The sequence below is a fragment of the Pseudopodoces humilis genome, chromosome 13 (assembly GCF_049639895.1).
Source record: "Pseudopodoces humilis isolate 2021_Gansu_Grassland_sample_001 chromosome 13, ASM4963989v1, whole genome shotgun sequence".
Classification (NCBI taxonomy): Eukaryota; Metazoa; Chordata; class Aves; order Passeriformes; family Paridae; genus Pseudopodoces; species Pseudopodoces humilis.
The window spans coordinates 7207158-7214571 of NC_142212.1; positions in this window are offsets into that span (position 1 = coordinate 7207158).

Genomic DNA, 7414 nt, shown 5'->3' on the forward strand with positions numbered 1-7414 from the left:
GCTGCAGAGAGAGAGACTCCACGACCTGGAGTCCTGTTCCAGTGCTCTGCCCCTCTCAGTGCAAAGAAGTTCTCTCTCATGTCGAGGTGGAATTTCGTGTTGTTATAGTTTTGGCCATTGCTCCTGTCCTGTTCCTGGGCACCACCGAATGGAGTCTGATACCATCCTGTTGGCACCTGTCTTTGAGATGTTTATGTGCATTAATGTCTTCTCCACAATAAACAGGCCCAGCTCCCACAGTCTGTCCTCATCAGAGATGCTCCAGATTCCTCATCTTTGTGGCCTCCGCTGTACCTGTCCAGCGGAGCCTTGTCTTTCTTGTACTGAGAAGCCCAGAACTGGATAGAGAACCCCAGATGTGCCTCACTAGGGCCGGGAGGGGCAGCATCATCTCCCTAGACATGTTTGATTCAAACCCTGCTCCATAAAGCTGTTGCTGAGGATCTCCAGCCCGGCCCGTTCCTGTCGCTAAAATAATGTTACAGTATCCCACAGCTTAACAGTAACCTGGTTCTTTCACGCAGGAGGAACAGTAGCAGACTTGCCTCATGTGGCTTCCTGTCAAGATATAATTCATAATTGATATATGTTAAAAATTTTGATGAACACAGAGACTTTTGCATAAGATATTGACTTCACCAGCCATCAATCAGCCAATACATTTTATCTTGCAATTTTGAACACGGTGACATTAACACTAGACTTAAATAGGGAACTAAAATACTTCATATTTGTTCTAGAAAACTCAAGCAGCACTAGAAGTCAAAATCTAGAAACAAACAAAAAAAGGTCAATTAGACAAAAATGACAAAAAAGTAGTGGTGCTATAGACTGAAGGTTGGAATTGACAATCTTAAAGGTGTCTTCCAACCTTGATGATTCTATGATTCTAAGATACCTTAGATCTTGCTCATTAAACCTGGTATTCCTGCACTGCACTCCTGTATTTCAGCGTTCTGTGCACTGGTACTTTGTCCTAGAAACTGTATTGTATTGATTTAAAAATACCCTAGTTACATGTAGTGAATGAATGCTATCATCATCTGCTCCCAGAAGTCACTGAACCACCCCCATTAAAAACCTTTCACCTTCAAGGATCTGCAGACTTTGGGTTTCAGAAGCAAATTCTGCAGAATTGGGTTTCTGAATGTATACCATGTGTACAGAGCATTCAGCCATGCTCACTTGGCAAACTTCCAGTAGGAAGTAGAATGTGAAACTCTTAGCAAGGTGACATAAAACTTTTTTCCACAAACTAACCAATTTATTAGAAGAAGTAAAAGCAGACACCACTCCCTTGGCTTGTTTTATTAAAATGCTTCATCAGTTGTCTTCTTGAAAATCCTTTTAACACAAATCTTCAGAAGAAAAACTAGACTGGAAATAGGCCAGGAAGGATAAAACAGAGCCAAACAACCAGACCTGACAGTAGCAAAGTGCAGAGGTTGTTCTGGAGAGCACTATACAAAGGTTAACTGCTGCAACTACCACTTGCTCTGCTCCAGTCTATATTCAATCTTCAAATAATTGGGTAGGGTAGGCCAACTACCTTTTTTTTTTCTTTTTCTTTCTGCAGAACCAGTTACCCAAATCTTTTGATGTCAGTAATACACTTTGAAGTGATATGGACAATAAAATCGGGATATAAAAGATGAGAATCACACAAGCCTTGCTTTAAATTTAGGAACTCTGATGACACGGGCTATAATGCCAAGAGCTTTCAGTGGCAGAGCAGAAGGCCAAGAAATGAGGGTATTAATGCACTTTCATGGTCATTGCACAAGTTCCCTCTCAGGGTACAGAACGGCACTTTGTACACCTTGTAACCCACTGTGTCTAAACAGCAGCTTGGAAATTAAGTAACACATGATAGCTAGAAAGTAGCTACTTTTGCATGAAATCATACCAAAGAGATCCTAGTTGAGGAAACAGAAACAGGACTGCCACACATGGTGGAGACAATCAACAGCCATCCTTAACAGCAGTTCCCCCACAATATTCCTGTTAAAATCCAGTTTTTACAATATAGGTACAAAAATATAGGGACTTCTTTTGTCCTCCTGGAACTCTGATGCCCAAAGGAATATTCTCAGCAGGGGAGCATCAAAGATCTCAAGAGTCACAAGTAGCATCTATGAGAAATACTGATTTTGTCTCTTCCTTTGCAGATTTTAAATGATAAAATCTCCCTTGTTGGTGAGGCAAATTCAAACCTAAGTTCCCTGTACAAGATCCTTCACTGAACCTTACATATGCAACACATCAGCAAACATCTTGCTCAGGATCTGGTTGTGCCATTGCCTCAAACAGGCCTAAAATCAAACCAATATTGTAGAGTGAGGGTGGCCAACTTCTCTGAGCATGTTGCACAACTTTTCCTCTTCTCCTCTGTCCATTCTTGCATCCCTTCCACGACCTGTCAGTCTTCTCAAGGCAATGGCACACTTGATTCTGCCTGCAGCAGATCAGAAGGTAAGACTAAAGCTGCTTGAGCTACCATTTGGATCAAGTTTCCTGATTGTTCCTTGCTCACTGTGCTCTGGCTTTCTCTGCTGAGCAGTCCCAGAGCTCATCAACTGGATTCCTTTAAAGATGAAACAGAGGATTCGGTCTGAGAAAGCAGCTAGTACATCCCAGGTGCTAATGAGTAGTCAGTCCAACAGGACAGACAAGAGCTTGTCTGGAGCAGAATTCAAACTCCCTTATAGTGCAGATGGGGAGTCCTCAGCACTTTCTCATGTGCTCTATAGACCTGCTCTACTGGAATCTCTTACCTGCCAATGTAGTCAAAGCCACAAAACTATTTCAGCAGCACAGCAGCATTTATTAGCTTGAGCTCTGTACCATGCTCACTGATTTGAGAGCAGTTGTTAAAATACTGGCTGTGCTGAGGAAGGGAATGACAATTTTTCTATCACCTCTGCTGTTTAAACACTGTTTTTTAGATAGATATTGACATGTGGCTTAACCATCATCTCACTGACATGGAGTTATCTCTGTCAGTTGAGTGAGGTTAGGCAGGACAATTTGGTCGTCTTAATCTGTGGTTTAGAAGAGGTGCATAAAGTAAGTTCTTCAAATGAGGCCAAGCATGAGTGAAATCATGTTTATGATACCAAACTCCAGAGCATTTTGTATTGACCAAAGATACATTAAGAAAACATGACTGTGCACCCAATTTCAGCTGCAGAAAACAAATTTCAAAAAACTTCATAAGTACATTTGCATCTTTCTGGATGACTGGTAGTATTTACAAACACAGGAGAAAAATATTGAAATGGAAGCAGGTATCATGAAAACAATGAAGTAATTGTAATGAATATACTAGGTTTTTACTTCTAACACATTAATTTAGTCCCTGTTTTCTGTCTATACAATGTAAGTAAGAGGTGAGTATTACCAGACTGTTACTGCTCTCTGCATACATCATTGGTAGTTGCAAAGTGAGATGACAGTTAACTAAAACGGAGATCAGTCACTCCCCACTCCTTTGTCAATGTCCTTTGTTTTGTCTCACAATTCTTTTAAACATAAACTGTCCAGATCATAGCCTTGCTTTTGCCTCTGTTGGCCCAGGCTGATTCCATTCTTTGGCTGAAGAGTAAGGCCTGAAGTCAAGTCTCTGATTACAGTGAAGATTTGCTCTTGAATTGCCTTGTAAGGATGGCTCCCTCACCAGCTGTCCCAAGTGTACTGGCAGCAGCAACCTTAGCAAGTGCCTTCTCTGGCTAGACATACGGTGCTTTCTTGTTTCCCTCCTGTAAGAAAATAAGGGGGATGACCTGGATCAGTCCAGTATTACTATAGCTCACAACTTCTTTTGTTTCCTCCATTGTTATCTGAATGGTAAAAAGACCTTAAGATAGACTTAGCTTAGACAATGGCATCAGGAGATCACTGCCCACAGCTCCCCCACCATTCCCTGAATCCTTGTGCTGCAACACCGAGTGCTTATTGTGGTATTGTGTTGTTAAAACAGCAGCTCAAGCATTCACAGGATGAAATTCCACCTTGTGTCAGTGCCTCCACTTTGATCTACTGAAGAGGCGTGTTATTTCTGCAGCTCTGACCAAGTGTGATGGACTGTAAAGCAATAGCTGGAGTCATGGTATACATTGCATATAACATTCAACATTTCTTCCACATTCCTGGGACTTGCCTCTGAAACCATGTACAATGTGATTAAAACAAGGATGCAAGTGTATGGACAATCAGTCTTGCTTCAGAACATACAATCACATCTCATTAGCTTCAGTATTAACTACTAGACTAGACAGCTTATCAAATACATACACAGGATAAATGGATTTTTCCATCCCTTCCTCCACGTTTCGGTGTCAGGGCATTATGTGCAGCAGAAGCATGAAAGCTCAGCTATGACTGACATTTGCTGAGATACTGCAAAAATGCATTGCTGACATAAGTACATGCAACCCTGTTTACCAGAGCAGGAGCTGCATGCACTCAGCACTGCTGGAATTCAGGCCAGTTAGCTACCATGGGGCTACATGCCCAGTTTTGCCTTAAAAACTGTTCTCGAAAGATTGCCAAATCCAGGTCTAGTAAGAGCTCATCACTACAAAATCCAAAGAGTAGTGAGTAAAGAAAATGTGTGGAGGCATGGGAGGAGACCAATGGGCTGTGCAATTGCAGTATGAGCACTGTGTGGATTCCAAACTGAACTCTAATTGCCAGTCACTGCTGTCCTGAATTGTCACCTTGCTAGACCTGAAAATCTCCATGTAGTGCACAGGGTTTCATTTCATTTGCAGAGTACCTTAAAAAACAGAAGTGGAATTCCACTCACTGTGGAATTGTGGTGGAATTCCAATCATTGTAGCCTGATGGATGGGAATGCAGTACATTGTGAGACCAAATTTGGTGCTGCAATTTTCCAGAGACTCGGTCCTTACTGTCACATCTTACTCAAAATAAATTCTATTCCTTCATCAGTGATAGCAAGTGGTTTTAGATAAGCACAAGCACACACTCAAGTAAACACCCTGTGAAAAGAATATTCAGCAGGCTGTGAAATAATGATCAGCTCTGTGGTTCCCATTGGGGCATGAAAAACACTCTCAACATCCTTTAGTTGCCACAGAACAGCAGTTTGTGATACACAGACTACAAACAGCCACAACCAGCAACCTGGAAAATGCAAGGTTCTTGTGCAGCACCTGATGCAGAAACATCCAGAAGGGAAATCCATCCACCTTTGAAGTCTGTAAGAGCAAGATACAAGGACAAGATACATACAAACAGAACAGATGCATAGCTCAATTCAACTAAAACCTCCTCACCTGACAAAATTGTCATAATAAAAGGATATATGTGTATGGAAAGCTTCATAACAGAACAGACCATTTTTGAGTTACACACAGGCAAATATTGAATAAAAACAATTTTAAATCATAGTAATTTTTATATTGCCTGTAAATAAAAATGTCATTTACTAAAATAAACCAAACCCAACCCAAAAATTGCAGTTTCCAAAATATTATGACAGTTTTATGATACATGAAAAATGTTCAGATTAAACCAAATAACACAATGAGACTTTTTTATGTCTATCTAACATGTAGCCTGCTAGAGAAAAACAAAAGCAGTCTCACACAGCTAAAAGAACTCACAGTGACTAGGTATGGGCTGTTTGATGATATTTATGGAACCATTTCTGCTAGCAGTGCAAGAAAATGACAGTATTTAAATCAAAGTTTATAATGCTATTATTGCATTATTTTGGGGTATTTGGATTGGTTTTGTATAACTAGTTAATGGTATTATTTACAAATCTATTTAAATTTATAATCTGACTTTTCACTTGTTGCAATTTCTTCAAATTATGTTAAGATAAATATGAAATACTTGTGCAGTAGGAGCTTGAGGCCTTTGCCCGCATTTATGCTTGAAAAGCCTACTGAATGTAGGTAGATGTTCCACAGTTACTTCACCATGTTTGCTTTCTTTATTTGATTCTTGACTCAAGTTCTATGATATTCTTCAAACAAGCTTAGAAGTTATTAGTTTCTTTAGTCTTTGTTTAAATTAATATCTGTATTCAATTTACTGAATTGGACAAAATTAACAGGATGAAGTTATTGATGATAACTTGTGTAAAGCGAAATCTCCCAAACGGAAAGGCTTTCATAGGGTGTGCACATTCAGAAAGGTGTAAGAGAGCTGTAATGACCAAATAAAGCAGGATTTATATGTGCTGTTATGCATAGGAGAGAAAGTGAAAAAAAAAAATCCTCTGCAGCCTGACCTCTGCAAGGCAATGGGCTTTGACTATTCTTGTCCTTTGAAAGAAGATCTGCATTAGAAGCCCTTCAAGAAGGAAATCATTCAAGAATGGATGAAGTGGATGGATGCCAGAGCATTCTCTCATCATGCACCACCAGCACATCCCTCCACAGGCAAAAACAGTGACTTCAGTTAGACATGGAACAGATTGTTCAGCTCATCTTCAGTAATAACATTATTTAGCTGCTAATGAATTTAAGGAAAAAGAAAAAAGAAAAAAAAGTCTCCAGTGTCTGTACAGCACATCATCAGTAATTGTAAGAAATTATATGTACTGCATGAGAACGGGTATAGGAGCAGTAATAAAATCAGGCTTTTTTTTCCTAAAATGAAGTTACAGATAAAGCCACATCACAGGCCCAGGCTCAGGCACTACAGACTGAACCTACATTACTTTCACATGTCTGTTATATTAGGCAGTTTCCCTCAGACAGCTGCTTTCGTATCTGAAGAATATAAACTTATTTTCAAACCCTTATTAAGAGTACTGCATGCGTTTCTAACCAAACCTTTGGGTTTTCTGTAAAAGCTCCTCTTGTGGCGGGATTTTCCTATTAAACCACTGAAAAGTAGAGCTCTATAATGGGCACCCCATGCCTTCCATTCTGAAGATCACATCAGAAGCAGGGCTTGCTGTAAACCAGACCAGACTCTACACAGCCAGGTCCTGCAGGCTTTAACTGCATCCTTGTACCTCAGTTCCTGTGGGGAGTTGAAGAGGACAGAAGTGAATTTGTTTGATGCTTAGAATGTAAATCAGAGAAGGCACTCAGCATCACCTGTAGATCTCAAGCCTGCATGAGAATGCTGGATAACCTGCTAAGCCTCTCCCATCCCAATTCCAAACCACAAGAAGCACGAGCAAGAGGTGCAAGTCATATGCTTTCTAAATTAAGACCAACATAGAGTTTTGTTTACAGGAGCCAGGCTGGGTGATCTTTGCTCTGTATTTACTCTTAAAAGATTCTTAACTTATTTATGAGGAGAAAAGAAGTAAAACTTGTGCATTTACATCACATCCCTGCGAGTTTCCAAGAAAGGCCTAAGAGCAGAGCAGGTGCTTTCATTTCAGCTAGCATGTAAGGCTTATTTATTCTTTTTGTGGTTTTAT